Genomic DNA, 18,567 nt, shown 5'->3' on the forward strand with positions numbered 1-18,567 from the left:
ATGTATTCCACACCATATGTGGCATATATGGTCACACAAGCAAACACACATGGCAGTACTGTGAATGATACACCTGCTATATGATGATACGTCTGACAGACATGCAGCAGTATTGGCCGCATTATGTGTACCAATGCTACTTTTGGCAATTGTGCTGCTATATGCACATGGGAGGATGTAAGTGTTACAGGTGTCAAGTGACTTACAGTCAGTAACACCCGACCGCTGTGTAGGTTTTATGTCTTCACCATCAAGTAACAGCAACATAGCGTACTGTTTGCACATGTAATGGTAGGATCGCTTATGACACACCTGTGAGCCGTCCCCGGCAAACATCCATCTGCAAAGGTGGATCGCCACTTTATGTACACACATCCATCCATACCTGATGTACATACTACCGTACTGTCAGTATTTCACCTTCGTACACTGGTCTTTGTGGTTTCACCATATACAGGTGTCAATGATGGGGCTGCATTGCAACTGCATGTTGTAGTTAGGCACAGATGAATTACATACATCAGTTACTGCACATGCATGGTAGCTGCATGTACACCACTATATGTACATGTGTGTTGGTCCTACATGCCTGTCATGTAGCCATGTTTGCATGCATTGCAATTGGTGGACATGTGTGATGACATACATAACACGTGGACTGTTGTTTGATATGATGGGTGTCATGGGTAACTAGTACAGAGGGAATGTTTCCTTGGTCAACATTGCTACCTCATGTACTGTTAGCATTCAACAGCCATGGACCTACCTTCTATGTGCATGCGTGTGATTGCTGTAGTCACTTGTCTGCACAGAGGACAGCAAAAGCTATGCTATGTACATATGTGTTGTGTGTGTGTATGTGTGGTCCATGCACATATCCACTGCAATTACATGTATGTCATATCCAAACATGTGTGTTCTTTGGTGTACAGTGACAGTCATCTGTCACAGCTGTGTAAGACCCAGGGCCCCTGTTATGTGTAGAGCCGACCTGGTTATGTACAGTGGTATCATTGCATTGCATAACACATGATGGAACCCTGTCAGTACATGTGTAGTCTGCACAGTTGCTGTAGACCTAAGTACAGTCCACTGGTCATGAGTCACACGGTGTTGTGGTAATGTAGGGATGTGTGTTGCTGGTCCAAGGACATGGTGATGTCTGGAGGGTTACATAGTAGAATGCGGCGTTTACCTCTGTGATCTGCACCTGAGACATCTGTGATGGCTCTTGAGTGTGTACTGGTCAGTACATGTGAGTGGCCTTCATGTATGTGGGGACAGTAACACCATACTGTGCCCTTCCGTGTTTAGAATCCATGTGCATGCAAGACAGCCTTTCATGTACATGGGGACAGTAACACCATACTGTGCCCTTCCATGTTTAGAATCTGTGTGCATGCAAGACAGCCCTTTGCAACTGCTAAGTGCGTGAGCATGCCCAGTACACCGTTGTGTAGATGGACATACGATCCATTCCAAACTGTGCCCTTCCATGTTTAGAATCCGTGAGCATGCAAGATAGCTGTTCACTTCTACTAAGTGTGTGAGCATGCCCAGTACGCCGTTGTGTAGATGGACACACAGTACATTCCAAACGGACGTGTGATACTAAGTGTGTGAGTATGCCCAGTGACACCTTGTTTCGGTGATGTGCCTTTGTGTATGGGCATGGCCATTGACATCCTGTATAGCAATGGTGGTCATCCAGGCAACAGATGGCCATACCCCACATCAGGATGGATGCCTACATTGAACACACTGGTTAACTGTCTTGAAGGGTGTACTGTCTGTGGCACATCTCGTATCTATGTAGTGTTGTAATAGTGCTCCGTAGATAAGCAGTTGTCCCGCTCACACCACTGCCGTGTGTTTGTCTATGTCTACCTTGGGACAGTAATATGCTTTTAGACTGCTCACTCTCTATACATTCCCTATTGGCGTTTTTGCCTTTGCGGATGATGTCATCCACCTAGAAGTATGCCTCTGGGAGTGCTGTGTTCCAGTAATCTCAGTAGCGCATTCTGTAACTGCGTAATGCTGTAGTGTGATAAGGTAGTTAGGTGCATGTTCAACTCCCAGCCCTGCCAAGTGTGTGTGTGTGTGTTTCCAGCTCGCCTGGGGATAGAGTAATGCTTTTAGATGGCTCACTCCACATACATTCCCTATCGGCATCTTTGCCTTTGCAAATGATGTCATCCACCTAGAAATATGCCTCTGGGGTGCTGTGTGCCAGTAATCTCGATAGCGCGTTCTGTAACTGCGTAATGCTGTTGTGTGATAAGGTAGTTAGGTGTATGTTCGACTCCCAGCCCTGCCAAGTGTGTGTGTGTGTGTGTGTGTGTGTGTGTTTTCAGCTGCCTGGAGACAGAGTAATCCTTTTAGATGGCTCACTCCACATACATTCCCTATCGGCTTCTTTGCCTTTGCGGATGATATCATCCACCTAGATGTATGCCTGTGGGAGTGCGGTGATGCTGGAACTCGGTAGCGTGTTCTGTTACTGCATAATGCTGTAGTGTGGTAGACTAGACAGGTAGGTGCTCAATTCCAAGGCATGGCAGGTGTGTGTCTTTAGCAGTTATACCGTATGTGTTGGTATCTGTGGGTGGCTAGCTGCGGGATGTGTTCAGTGTGTTTTGTTGCTGACCTATATAGTGTCCACAGCCCGCATATTCTGCCAAGATACTGGGTTGTCAACACATACATTCGCCAATAGGTCTGGTGAGTAACTGTCAGCAGCCCTACTCTTACCCTTGATTCGGTCTGACCCGTGTGACGCAACATAACACACGTGCCTTGATAGTAACAACACTACATGATGCAGGTGGCACATGTAGTTTCCTTTTCATTCCTGTCTAATGCATTGCTGTCATGTGGTCCACTCTTGTGATATAAATGCCATATCTACATATGTGTGTACATGTATATGTGTGTATGTATATATATATATATATATATATATATATATATATATATATATATATATGTCCATGTATATATGTATACAAATAATATATATATATATATATATATATATATATATATATATATATATATATATATATATATATATATATATATATATATATATATATATATATATATATATATATATATATATGCCCATATGCCCATGTATATATGTATACAAATAATATATATGATATATGTAGATGTAGAGTTGGACATAGATGTGAACATATATGTCTGGGAACAGCAGTGCTATTGAATGTTTGTGCCGGATGATCTGTACGTGATAACCTGGGATCTATGTATATCTGCCATGGCGTGATGGTAATGCACATCATCTATAGTGTGCAGGGCCACGGGTTGTAGTCATGTAGACACTAGTTATTTTGTTGCTGGGAAGACCATGGGACACTGAATATGGTGATAGTAAGACACCTGTTGCCAGTTGTGTATGGATCTGAGCGACACTGAGCAGTGGTTATTAATTTGGAGGTTCAGTATGGGTCATATAACTATTCATTAGAAGACTATACTATGCAGATGAGGTTGACTATAGTGTATCACATTTATCATCAGGGTGTGCTGCTGGTCCCTGGAGTGTATGTGTGTAGTCAGCCAGGTGCAGGTCTCGAATATAGTTGACAGCATGGGAGTGGAGTCAGGCATACTGTATGTACATTGCAGTACTGTGCCTCTGGAGTGCTCCTGCCTTAGAACACCTAAGCTAGGGGTGTGTCTATACCTGCCTGGTGACATTGGGAGGGATGACAGCAGTGGTGAGGTAGTCAGGGTGTACAGGCTGCACAAACAGGTGTTGATCAGCACAATCAGCAGATGACATGGCCAGCCCGCACATGAACAGTACGTTAATGCGAGCAAGCAGCATACACACAGGTTTCGTCCGCACTCTACACCACCGGTGTATACCTGCAGGGACATTTCACGACACAGTCCAACCAAATGACACGGGCTTAAGCAGGCAACATATACCAGCATGTGCAGGAGGCTGTGGCAGTAAGGATGTGTATGCTGCCGAACAACCCTTACTGGGGTGACATAAGACTTTATAGACCGAGGGTGACTTACTAGGGGCTACATGGGCTGGGGATGTTGGAGCACTATAGGGTGGACAGACACCTTCTACAGCAGCTTGTTGACCTGTGCCTGCCACACCTGACACATCAAACAGGCCGAGGGAAGCACATCACAGTGGATACCATGGTATGTGTTGGCCTAGGTGTACTAGCCACAGGTACCTCACACAGCACAACTGGGGATATCAGAGGTATCTCATAGGCATCTGCATCCAGAGTATTGCACCAGTTCACAGATGCCATGTCAACACATGCTAGTGAGCACGTACATGTCCTCAACACACGTGATTAGTAGACCAGCAATATGCCTCTGTTCTACCACATGGATGACTACCTTGGGGTACTGGGTGCTATAGCCTGCACACACATACACATTGTAGCACCACCTGGTGAACGGGGTAGGGCCTACAGTCATTGCAGGGGCATACCCTACAAATATGGGATGGCCAGGGCATGAGATTGAATGTGTGTGCTGTCTGCCCTGGAAGCTATGATGTGTCCGATATATGACTTCTGACACAGCTGTAGCACACCAGTGCCAATATGGACATCCCCTATAGTCTCCTAGTGGGGGATGATGGGTAAACACTAGTGTCATGGCTGATGACACCCATCGGCAATGCACACACACTTGAACACTCACACCATACTGAGGCGGATGCACAGCCAAGACATATACTTGTACATGTGTTTGGGATGCTCAGTTCACAGTTCTGGTATCCAGACACATCCGTTGGAGCTCTGCAGTATTCACAAGCTACATGCATACAAGTTGTTATGGTATTTGCTATGCTACACAACCTTATCCTGCAGTAACAGTTGCAGCAGGAACAGCATGGGGCAGGGCCACACAGCCCAACACCACTGGTAAGGCCTGTACAGGCACAGTATGACTTGGTGAAGGAACTACCTGAGCAGGGCACAGTCGGCGAAAGCCCATGCACAGTATGACCTGGCCTTGGCAAATAGGTACCCACAGATTTTCCCTCTCTGACCAGCACACAGTACAATGGATGCCAAACATGACATTACCTGTGCTCGGCCATGTATAGGAGGTGCACTGTGTGCATCTGACATAGGCAGCACTCCAGCACCGTCCTCAAGTCCAGAACACACCCAGGGTATGTTTATTGACCTAACAAGTGGCAGTTGTATTAGAATGTGTAGTTACCCATTGCTATGGTATGTATGTGAGCATACAAGTGACTGTTATGGCAGATGTGTACAACTGTTGGCTGTACCCCCCCATCAAACCTACACATGTGAGAGTCATGTGCACCACCCACGGTGCTGTGTAGGACTGTGGTTGTGGTTGGATGTCCCCCACGCTATGCAGACATGTAGCAACTGTCAATGCCACATGACCTTTAGCTACCCTGCAGACACAGCATGACACCTGTCTGTGTAGAACGGAGGGGTCTGCAACACAGTACTAACTATCTGGACATGTGGCACATGCAATACAGTTGACCATACTTGGCATGCTCGCACACATGACGCTATGATGGTAATGTTGGTCGACAACATGCATAACAGTCATACTGAGCATGCTCACACACTGAAACACAGGACAGCCAGGCATGCATACACCAGTGGTCCGGACATATCTTCCAGTACATTGCTATACTGTTGGAAGTCTGCGCTGTATGGTGTGTGTGTGGTCTATTGTCTGTACATATGCCATGGTCTATTGTTAATTCACATGAGCTATGTGCGCAGGGTACTTCTACCATCACATGTATAGGGTGGTTCTTTGTTTGCGGACAGGCCGACACCTTTGGATACAGACTGGGTAAGGCACATTCCAGCAGTTGTGCGTGGGTGTGCACAGTGTTAAGCACTGCTGACCTCCGGTCACAGCACCTTATACACGTTTAGACTCCACATTTCTTTGACATTGCACTACTAGCATACTGGTAGACAAACACGCTTACAGCCGCTCGCTCACTGACATTTCTGCTTACATTTGTCATTCACGCTGGGTGTGTGCGATCCCTTGTGATGCGTATTACATTGGACTACATGACTACAGTATCGGGTATGTGTAACCATTTTGCAAAGGCAGGCTTTCGACTGTATGGACTCGGCGGCCTGTACATTGACATAATCATATTATATGCGTGTTCCTCATACGATCTGCTCCCATCTGCCTGATACTTGGGAACCGATACTCAGCAATGCTGACATGTGACTTGAGTTTGTTAACGCAGCTGTCCGCCGAGTCATGCTACTGCATACCTACTGCACATTGCCCACCTTTCAGATTGCATGACAGGATACTGTAGGAGTGACACCTTTCCCACTTTGCATGGGACAGTCCCTCATCATGCATATCTCATGTGACAATACCAGAACTCTCCACCAATCGGGGACACATTTCTACAGAATCAGGGACAGGTCAAGAAAAATCAGGGACACTTTTACAAACGTAGTGCTATTAACTTGAAACATTGACAGAATCAGAGCATATGACTTAATACACATATTCTGAGGTGGCAGTTGTTTATAACTCTTACGTATTGTCATTAGTCAGTAAGTGTAATTCACCACCTTTCCTTCAACAGCCACTAATTTTAGGAGGGATTAAGAGGGACAGAGTTAAACTTTCAGTCAAACTCAGGGACGTACCTGACATTCAGGGATGGTTGAGTGGTATGGACAATACTCTAGCCATTGCAACTGTCCTGATTAGGGGACATTCTCATGTTGTACGTGTCTGTACTGGTTGCTTGTTACAGGTCTTGTATACCTGACATGTCGATATGTCATATGTAGTAGCATAAGCAACTTTACTGCTGCTAGACTACGCTTTGACTTGTTTCGATATGTATATTTCTGTACTATGCATGGCTGTAGGTATGTTCTGCTCTGTTACATCTGACATTTCTACAGAGCAGGTTCCACTTTGGCCATTCAGAATGGTGCCGGCCCTATAGACCCTATATGTATAGCTATCACATGTGTCAAGGCAACACATTCCCACAGCCAGTAGTAAATGGACGACTTCCACGGTTTGCATACGTTAAGGTTATTCATGTAGCATTATAATTGATAATACTGTTTCCTATTACATGTAGCTGTTACTGATACAACAAATTGATGTCTGACACCACTACACACACTATATAGCCTCCATTCCTGAACTCACAGGCCATGTGCCATAACTGTCATTTTGCAGGACACATCTGCCCAGATGGGTGTGTCCCTCGCAGGAGTACGGGTGTTGAACCTCTTCTATTATGCTATCATCTACTTAAGGTGGTCAGCAAATTATGCACTTTCCATCAGTAGCAGAACTCACATACCAATGGGTGTGAATGCACACTGTATCAGGGACAATGCATAACACCCTGTGGGACACATTTAGATGATTGGTTCTATTAACCAGACACATTCACAGTCACAGAGCTTATGTATTCATGCACATTTGACGAGGTACATGCTGTTTATGACTCATACATGTTGTCATCTGTCATTACCTGTATTCCACCACCTGTCCACCTAATATCACTAGTTCTGGAAGTGTTTAGTTAGACTTTGTTACATTCTGATACATAACTATGGATGTTCATGCTAATCAGGTACACGGCACTGATTTGGTCCCTATGTATTCCCCCGATGGTTTACAGACTATCCAGTAGATGTGCTCTTCAGGTTTGGGAGGTGTAGGCGTATGCTATGCCCACATAGGAATATTAATGACTTCCACTGGGTGGGCCAACTACATCTCTGCCAACCAGCACCTGCACACTTATGCCCATTAATGCATATCCATGGTCCACCTACCTGGCACCCCTCTACAGCAGTCATGACAAATACTTATTGCAAGCACAGCAGGGGTATGAGCACACCCCTACACATTGCCCACTCTCCCCGTCTCGGGACACATGTCGTACATTTTGTCAACCCATGTATTATCACACTTGCACAACCTACTGTTCCATGTACACCTACATCCTGCTCATATTAATGTCAGCAGATTCACACTTACCCTGAATTGTTGGGGTCCCACAAGGGACACCGTTATCCATGTTTAAAGTGTAGACCTTGCAGAACTCTCCCACTGGTACTTTCCTACCGGTGTTTTGAACAGCGGCAGTGTATTGATCTGTATTTCCTGTCTGTATGTCTGTCCGGCCTAGCTGGGTGATGTGGGAAGTACAACGTTTATTTATTGGACCTCCCAGTCACATATGCCCGGGCTGTAAATATGTTACCCCTAATTGCTGTGAAGTAACCTATTTATGTACATGTGTATATCTACACTGACATATATATTTTGTTTTGTGTGTATGTGTATATATCAGTACCTGTTGTTTGTGCATATATATATCTATCTATATATATCCGTAGTATATCCTTGTGTGTATATATATATGGACATGGACACTTACACATGCGTATTGGGTTTTATCTCTGCTTCAACAGCATACTATTGCCTTAGTCATTATGACACCGACACTTCACTCCGGTGAACTTGTGCTCAGTATATTGCATGTTATACAATGGACAGATGTTGCACGTTTTTCATGTCTGGGGTGTCGCTGCTAACTGGGATGTGATACAGTGTCATTCAACCTATTACTCATATGCACAGCCTATTATTCCTGCTACTGTGTTTGTTTCTGTGCACATTCATATTATTACTGTTGATAGGATGTGTGTTTGTGCTACTGTGACTGTACGTCAACATATTGTTGTCTTCATGTAGTTGTGTCTTTCTGCTTTTCCCAGTTTGGGGTTGTCACAGCAGAACTCCATTCCGCTCATGGGTGGCGTATAGGTTTTACGTGCCGGGCTGCCAGCACTGACGCACAGCGTCCGACAACGATACGCCCATTCACGTATGTCTCCATGCAAATGACACTCTATCTGGGAATCGCACCTACATACTAGCTGACCTCCATGGGCCGCTCCATTGCACCCGGTGCAACATACCCTAGCACTCCTGTGTCCATAATCGCATATCCATAGTTTCTCCTGCATACCCATGTTGAGTTTCCATGCACAACAGCCATTATACACCTGATATCACAGTCATGACACACCTTTACACATTGCCCTCTCATGAGCTTTGGGGCCCTACACACATTTTGTACCGCCTCGTGTATTGACATGCTCACCATCCATTCATATTTGCACATACGTGCCTTTCCTGGTGTTATGGATTACGAATGATTTGCGGGTTACAAGTGTAGGTGGTCGCAACATGTACTACATTCCGTCTATTTATAATGTTGACTTAGCACTTCAGCGATGTTATGGCCACTGGTATAACCCTGCCTCTGGTGTGAAGAGCGGTGCTCTACTCACACTTGTGCAGCTTTATGTGGCATACGCTGTGAGCACTTCATAATTCCTTACTTGCTCTGGGTTCCCTTCAAAACCCTTATGTATATATATATATATATATATATATATATATATATATATATATATATATATATATATATATATATATACACATATATATATATATATATATATATATATATATGTATGTATATATATCTGTATATATATATGTGTATATATATATATATATATATATATATATATATATATATATATATATATATGTGTATATATAGATAAATATGTAGATATATAATTGCATATTTCTGTTACATTTGTGGATATTTATCTATACACACATCTATCTATCTATATATATAAAAGTTACAGCTGTACAAGACAACATACATTTGCTATGCTAATAGCTGCGTACACCCGCACAGGCACACTTGCATCTACTTATTCTGAGTTACATATGTTTACAGGCACTTCTTTGGGATTACATGTGCCTTATTCCTTATGAAAGTACCACTTTGGTGGAATCCGGTTAACGGACCCATGCGAACACGGTCACCTTTACATGTATAAATGTTGGCTTTACAGCACAGAGGCATTCATTACACAATTAATATGTGTTATAGTCGTACTTGAACCGGGAATGCCTTTACGTTGGGCGGATGCTGTAACCACTACACTACTGGTGTTCTGGCTCATTTATATGTATACCCATGGTTCATAGCTACTCTGACATATGCCTCACTGCTTCCCTTACACAGCAGGCATCCATTCTCCTGCTGGGAAAACTGCAGTACTACATTTAGGACATTACCTGTTTCCTACTGCTCTGGACCCGTGTTGCAAGTCTACTCACTCCAAGGATATTCAGAACTCCTATGCCTATAGTCTTCGCACATATGCTTGTTTGATTGTCAGGGTGTTCATGTGCTGGACCTGGTTTAGGCTCAGCCGACTGGTGACTAGAACTGCCCTGGCGCTGATCAAAGATCAGACATAGCACATGGACAGAGTTATTCTGGATTTTAACATTCTACCTGTGTTTACAGACGCAGGCACCTCTGACCACATTATTAGGTCAGTGCTACATAATTTAGGGCGGGGAGTGGTCCCACTACATAATGCAGGTTAGGGGGTGTTTTCCACATGTTTCCCTTCCCATTTGACTATTTCATTCATTTATAGATAAAATGAATATTGTTCTGGACATCTGTTATAAATTCACTACAGGTATGCAATAGTCCTGTCAACAGATGTGACAGTTGGTTGGTGTACTTATGTGTATGGACCTCTGTGATACTCGGGGACTCGTTTCTACAGGGACAAGGCTATGACAACTCAGGGACAATCACGGACACTTCTACCATATTAGTACTATTAACTTGGAACGTGTTGACAGATTCGTAATACTACTAATTTTCTGCAGTTAAATGCGTCTATTACTCTTCATTGTTGTAAGTACTCATTCTCATTCAACACCTTTCCCCCAAAGGTCATTGGCTTTGTGAGTGGTTAAGAGGCTGGCCAGTTATTGTGCGAATGCTCTGACCATTGGTAGCATTGACATTGTCATATGTACAGGTTGGGATGTATTCTGGGGACTAGGGTTGCCACCTTTTCAAATGGCCAAGATAGGACATTTTCAGAACACACATCAGATTTTACAAGCCAACACATACCCACAGTCAGTACAAAGGATATAACTTTACTTATTTGCCTACATAACAGCCTATTGTTGTAGCAGTTTAGTTGCTTATTCTGTTCCTTGTAACATTTATGTATTTTAGATACTGACATAATTATTTTCTGCAACTATTACATAACATATGGGACATAATTATGTCCTACAATCCCAGGACATTTGCCATTTGTAATGTATTTTGTCAGGACACAACTGTCCAAAGAGGGACTGTCCCTCGCAAAGTGGGACAGATGGTAACCCTACTGCGGACACCAGATTGTTTGGGCCAACACATAGCCATGGTCAGTGCAGGTTTAGAACATTCATTTGTTTTCTAGCTGTGAGCATTATACTTTTGGCACTTTTGTTGTTTGCCTGTTTCTTCTACAAATACGTTTATTTTATCCTGATGTGACCACTTTAGGCAACTGTTACATGCAGTATGGTACATAGTTATTTCCTACAATCACAGGACATTTGGCATTGTATCATTGTTGGTCAGGTCACACCTACACACACATTAATTGTCCCTCACACAGTGGATCAGGGGGTATCCTGTTTATGTCAGTGCCTTCATCACCCTTATACCATGTGCCACTATGCGAATGCTTGCAATATATTCTCTCGCTTATTCGTGTCGGGACACGTGTGTCACGGGCAAGTGTTTGCTCCTGGGTAGTAGGTTCTGCATGACCATCTAGGGCTGGACAGTCTCGTGCACCACTACTGCACATTCCAACTTTTGTCCAGATATCTACAGGACTGGACTTCGTGTCTTCATACCCATTCTAATGTTTACATAGGTTACTTATCCCATGAGGGATATCCCAAAAATTGAACAAGACCAAAACAAGACAAATACCAAACATTCTTCTGGCGTTATGAAAATGTGCTGGGGGTTTTACATGCAAGGGATACATAGTTTGCAATCCTGAAACTACCTAGGGTGACACTACCTACTACATATGCATAGTGGTCACTATGTGTAGATGTGGCTGCAGCAAACCAGTAGGCCAAGTATGGCTGGATTTTGTGGATGTTCAGGTATGGGAGTGGGTTGTGTGCTGTGGAGGGGATGCTGGGTAGTCCATTATGCATCCAGGTGTGTTGCATTTGATATGGCCAGTTCCATCAGGACCAATCTGTGGGTATGTGCCGGTGACATGTCTATACATTTTTATCGCACATTTTAATATTCATATGTTTGTGGGATTGTGTTCTACAGTATGGCCTATCTGGTTGTATTGCAGATGTGTATACGTGTTCTTTGTGTTTCTTTCTGCTTCACCCGGTGTTCCCTCATACACCTCCGGTTCACCTATTCTGCATACAACAGTGTCGCCTTGGAGGATTATACCATTACCCCCCCCCCACACACACACACACATATTCCTGACACTCCATCCATCACTGCTTTGGTTGATGGCCCATGACACGGTTAAGGTAACACATTGCATACCCTACATATGTCAGGTACCTGTATGGTTGTGTGGACTACCCTGCCATGTTTGACTTTCCACATGCTATACCTCCCGCACATAGGTATGCGCCCATACTTAACTTTCATGACATGGTTGGTATACCCGGGTAATGCCCATTCCACTGTGACACATCCTGACATGTTCGGCTTGGACTGCTGATGTGCGGATTTTGGCCGACTGTTCTAATCATTGGTAGGATGCCACCTTTTCCTATGTCCAGGATGGGATATATTCTGGACACATATCTGAATGTACTGGACAACACGTACCCACAGTCAACGGTACAGATAATACTGTTCCTTTCAGCCTACATGTTGCCTTATTGTTGTAGAAATTTATATGCTCCTTCTGTTTCGTTTACATGCTTATTCTATTTCCTGCCACATTTGGTATGTGAAATACAGACATACCTATTGTATGTGACTATTACATGCGTTGTGGGATATACTTCGGTCATACAGTCGCTAGATATGTACATTTATTGTGTTTTTTGTTATGGACACATCTGCCCAGCTGTGTACCCTCCCACACAATACGGGTCAGCTGGTGACCCTGACCATTGGGCTGGACATACTTATTGGCGGCGCGCTAACATATGATGCGTTTCACTTCCACTTGGTATAACTATCTACACTGCGTTGGACTATGGGCACACGGTTTTCAATGTCATTTGTTCACGGGATAGGGACCCATTATTCTCTACTGTGCATTTGTGTTTGGTTCTTCATTTTGTGTTCCCAGGAACTGTCTTGCATGCTTTGCATATGTTTCAGTATCCACGGACATTGACAGATGTGATTAGTATTGCTTGCAAATTGTTATATGCAAGCATTTTAGGTTGCACATCGACAGCTGACATTTCCACGCCTCCGTGCGGCACTTCGACATGCTCTATGTGCTCGCTCCTTTCCTATGCACTTGGGTGTGGCGGCAGCATGCCTTCATTAATATGCATTTGGCGCTACTGTGCCATCTTCATGCCGCACGGTCAGCGCAAGCCTAACGCCGAGCTTCATGAATCCCGGGGATTGATTCTTTGATACAACATTTTTCTTTCCAGAAAACTCATTTTAATGGTTGCTCATCATATTCACATGGTTTAGAATTTCTGCACAAATATCTATTAGATATTTACATGTTTAAAATCTGTTTACTGACAGACAACAAGATGAGTTAAGTAAAATGCTGTACAGAGAAAACAATTATCTGTCATGTATATTACGCTATTTTAGAGATTTTATTGCAATTTGTTGTTGCCATAATGCTGAAGGATCCCACTAAATATATAATATTACCACTTTTCAAGGTTTAATATTTAGTATTATACAATGACTGGCCGGTAACATCGTAAAACGAGCACATTGATTGGCCAGCCCAACCAGCGTGCCCATTGAGAATATACAATGGAAAAATGTGCAGTCATCCGGACTTTTTTCCATTGAGATATTCTTTAATTTTAAGGGTTTAAAAAAAAAAGCGTAGCAATGGAGATCTTCTTTTCTCCGTTGCTTACTTTCCCGAGCACTGATATACTGGGTATGTATGGGAACCCAAGTTCCAACCACATGCACAGTACATCAGCATTGGCAAAGCAGAGCTGTCCAGCAGTGGAAGGACAGCACAACACCATTATACAAGGACATTATTTAAGAAAAGTAAGTATTTTTTTTCTTAAACAATGTCATTGCATAATAGCAATAACCCACTTCTGGGTGTGGGTAATGCTGGATTTACCCACGGTTGTCTTTGGTCACTCAGGCTTCGCCCTCATGACCAAACCATACAAACTGTGGGTAAATCCAACATTACCCACACCCAGGCGTGGGTTATTGCTTAAATATGTGGTCCTGGGAACCATAATAACTAAGAAATACAAGAGAGCTCCAGGGAGAAAATCAAAGCAATTTCAAGTAAAAGTTAACTCTGAAATTGTAGTGAGACTCAGGCCTAGGAAACCGAATGCAGGCTACTACTACAGCATGTACTTCTACATTAATTTTAATCCTAAGTTTGTGAGTGAACGTGTCAACTCTTTGGCATGATGGTGCAAGTAAATAATACAATATACATGGCACAGTTTAAACAGACCTTGTACCATTAAAGCAGCAATAATTTATTTCTAGTTCTTTTCCGCTGGAATATGAATGGGCTGCTGCTTTCACTGTTTCTGTATAACAACAATTTATTTCCTTGCTGTCAATGTGCCCTTAGTGCATTTCTTGTCTGTCTCATGCTTCCTTTGCCATTAGTAGCATGCCCCAGATCTCTCTTCTTTCAAGCTTTCTTTGATATTAATGAAAACTTTTGGTAGTTAAACCCATTTCAGGCTGCTTTTAATTCAGAAGTCACAGAAGATATTCCAATCCCTTTCTTTGTTCTCTTTCAGTCTTTCTTTTAACCTATCCTCCATCAACAACATGTGAACAAATGTATTTAAAAAAGTAAGGTTAATGTACCTTTCTCTTTTGTTAACCTTTTTCTTGGTTTCATCATGACATTGCATCTAGTGTATATATTACTGTTAGTCTGTAATGGGTTTCTAGACTTCTGTCTGCCTCCTCAGCAGAAAAAAAAACAACACATAAATGGTGTTTTTGTGTTTTTGCACTGCATGCGTAGTCTGACACTGCCCCCTTTTGAAAAGCCAAGCAACACTTGGAAATACAGAAAATCTGCAGTGGGGGGAAAAGAGCTTAAAACTAAATATTATTACTGAAGTTGTTACTGTCTGTTATGATTGTGGCATAAAATATATGTAAGTTATACTATTATCATGTACCATTTTCATAGTTGTTGTTGTTGTTGATGACACAAAATATAAGTCATGAAGTACATTACAGCAGGAAATGTCATAAATAGGAACCAGTGCTGCAGAAGTGATAAAATTACTGTTTTCAGATGGCTTCACTGATACCTAAAAGTGTGCTCTGTTACCACCTACTCTTTCAGCTCCTAAGAAGGCAGTTACTTCTTGAAAGAAATTACACGCATTGCTCTAAGTCTGGTGATTGTTTAGTAATTATGTTGTGTAAAATTGATAATGTATTTACGCTTTCATTCCATATACTTAAAGCATAATCAATGGCTTTATTCATTGCCCTTGGGTTTCTTACTTCAGTTGTTTTTCTAATAGCAAATAGTATTAATGATTATTCCAAGTGCTACAATATCTGAAGCATGTGGTTAAAACATTTCTTGAATCAATAAAACACTGGAAGTAGCCCACTTTTGAGTAACAGACACAAAACACAATGTGAGTCATGGCACAAAAGTGGCATTTTCATTGATAGCTGAGCACTGTTTAGGAAGAATACTGCTGCAGGAACAGTACCTTAAAGAATGTCTGCTGCAACATTGAAAGCTAACACCTTTTCATTGTGAATAACCACATAGTGGGTCCATATGATGGCACTGTTTACTAGAGTTCCTCATAAATAACTGAATGAAGAATTATAATGCCACATTTCATCATTAAATGCATTTTATTTGCCTTCAGCACTCAGCACAGCAAATGCAGATTTCTTTTCTTTTGCAGTAGATACAAACAGTGATCTACTTGGTATGTTGGTTGCTTAATGTCGTTTCCTAGTACAGATATATATATATATATATATATATATATATATATATATATATATTTATATATATATATATATATATATATATATATATATATATATATATGTGTGTGTGTGTGTGTGTGTGTGTATCTAGGACTGTTGCAAGAAATCACGTTTCCTTGAAACGGAAATGGGTGAACACACTTTTGCGAAAGTGCATTTGTACCAAAATAAAAAAAAACACATAAAAAGAAGGCAACTACGTGATTGGGGCTGTTGCTTAGATCGCGGTACAGTGGGGATAAGGGAATATTCCCTTTTCCCCACTGTAGTGCAATCTCGGAGTGAGAATGTAAAAGTAGGGGGGGTGTGAGGGCTGCAGGGGGTCGTGATTTTTTTTTTAATTTGTCTTTCACGACAGTGCATTTTTAGTAAAAATGTACTTTCGCGAAAGTGTGTTCGTCCATTTCCATTTCAAGGAAACTTGATTTCGTGCAACAGTCCTAGATCCATATATATATATATATATATATATATATATATATATATATATATATATATACACACACACACACACACACACACACACACACACACACATATATTTGTATTTTATATATCACATTAAGTAAAGTTTGTGTGATTGGGTAATTCTTATGTTGGCAGCAGTACAAAGGTCATGGCAATTTACTTTAGCTCTGTTGTGTAATTTTGCACACTGCTGATTTCTCCGAGTTGACATGGTGCGATGCAACAATCATAGGGGTCGGGGTGGATGTGGGTGTAAAGCACTCTCATCTTCCTTTAACCACGAATGAAGCCTTTCAGACTAACCCACTCATATGATATCTTTCAACTGACATTTATTTCATCAGCAGTTAATGTCTGTCGGAGAAGAAGCTATTTCAAAGATCAGAAAGGTCCCCACTTGGCCATGAAATGCATTGAATTTGTGGCTACCTAATGAGTAGAAGCAGACTATGCAGTGACAGTTCAGATAAAGATAGTCAGGGTCTCCCACTTATTAGCTAAGGAATGTATTGACCTTTTGGATACCTACAACATTGTTCTAGGGTACCAAGTAAATACATACACTACCTAAACAGGAGTGAAACAGAGTAGCAGCATCATCTCTTTGGGTATAAGATTTAAATGGTATGCCACGTCTCCACAGTATAATAAATTAGGCCAGACTTGAGGGTTATTGTGAGTTGCATCTTATATTTGCAGAGATTCTCTCTCTGTCCCTGGCTTTGGCAGTACTACTGTTATGATGTCTTCTCACATGGCATTCATGAAACAGAAAATATTGCACTAATTGTTTCAAATTACAATAAAAGAAAAAAAATGCAAAGGGCAGTCAGTGGCATTACAATCCTGTCAGAGTGCTAACTACATATTACTCCTATTTGAGATATACAGTAGTGAAGAACAAAGGACAATGTCTTCTGAGATATCTTAGTTTAAACATGTAGCAGAAAAAGGTGAGCATATAAGGTTCTGTGATCCTTGGTGGTACCAACTGTGGTAGACGACTTTAATCCAACTGACCTGTAAGCTGTACTTCCAGCTTCAACTTAAATACTAAGGTTTGTTGGCTACTATTAGTAAAGTAAAAACTAACAAAAAATAAACAATCATAGAGATCCTTCTGTAGGTTTAAATCATCTGGTTTATTTCATTATGAACACTTTCACTGTAAAAACTTCATGAGATAATAAAAATCTTAGTTTGTAGTGGATTAAATCTTCTTGAAAAGAGGAGGTTGGAGCACACTACCTGGCATGATATGTTGATAGGACTGGAAATCTGATTGGTTAGAAAAATGTGCTTCGGATTGGAGAAGAAATTCTGTTATTAGACTGTGGAGACAGACTGGGGTGGTTGCCGTACTCCTGTGGTCCCCTATTAGGATGCATTTTATTTACCAGCAGAAAAACACGTTGACTAAAACTTTTATATATGTGCAGATACCAGAGTTAAAAAAGTTGCCCTTAATAGTGCCCTTGTCCGTTAGGCATCTGGGGGTTATTTCTGTTTTATTTTTGTCAACTCTTGTTCTTGCTGAGAGAGCCAGGGAAGAAAATGTCCTGACTTGTTGCAACTCCTCTATACAGACATTAAGGATGATCCAGGGAAGAAATGTGTCATTTGGAAGTCCTAGCCTTGCATTAGCTTCCGAGAGGGAAGCTTCTTCTGATGAAAACACATGATTAAAACAATAAAAAAAGCAAACTATTAACATAGTAAACACAATTATAGAGGCTAAAGAACTGGGAGAGGATCTTGCTGCCTTTTTATCTGCCCCCAGTCTAAGTAGAAGAATCAATCGAAGTGTGTGTGCAGACCCTATTCATCTCTTCTGAAGACAGTCTGCATGACTGTCTTTCTCTCTAGCCTGCTTCTACAAGGTTATTTTACTGTGTTGATTGTCTTTCTGGGAACAGCAAGTAAGAATCAACTCATGA

The sequence above is a fragment of the Protopterus annectens genome, chromosome 2.part0 (assembly GCF_019279795.1).
Source record: "Protopterus annectens isolate FY-2018-M chromosome 2.part0, PAN1.0, whole genome shotgun sequence".
Taxonomy (NCBI): Eukaryota; Metazoa; Chordata; order Ceratodontiformes; family Protopteridae; genus Protopterus; species Protopterus annectens.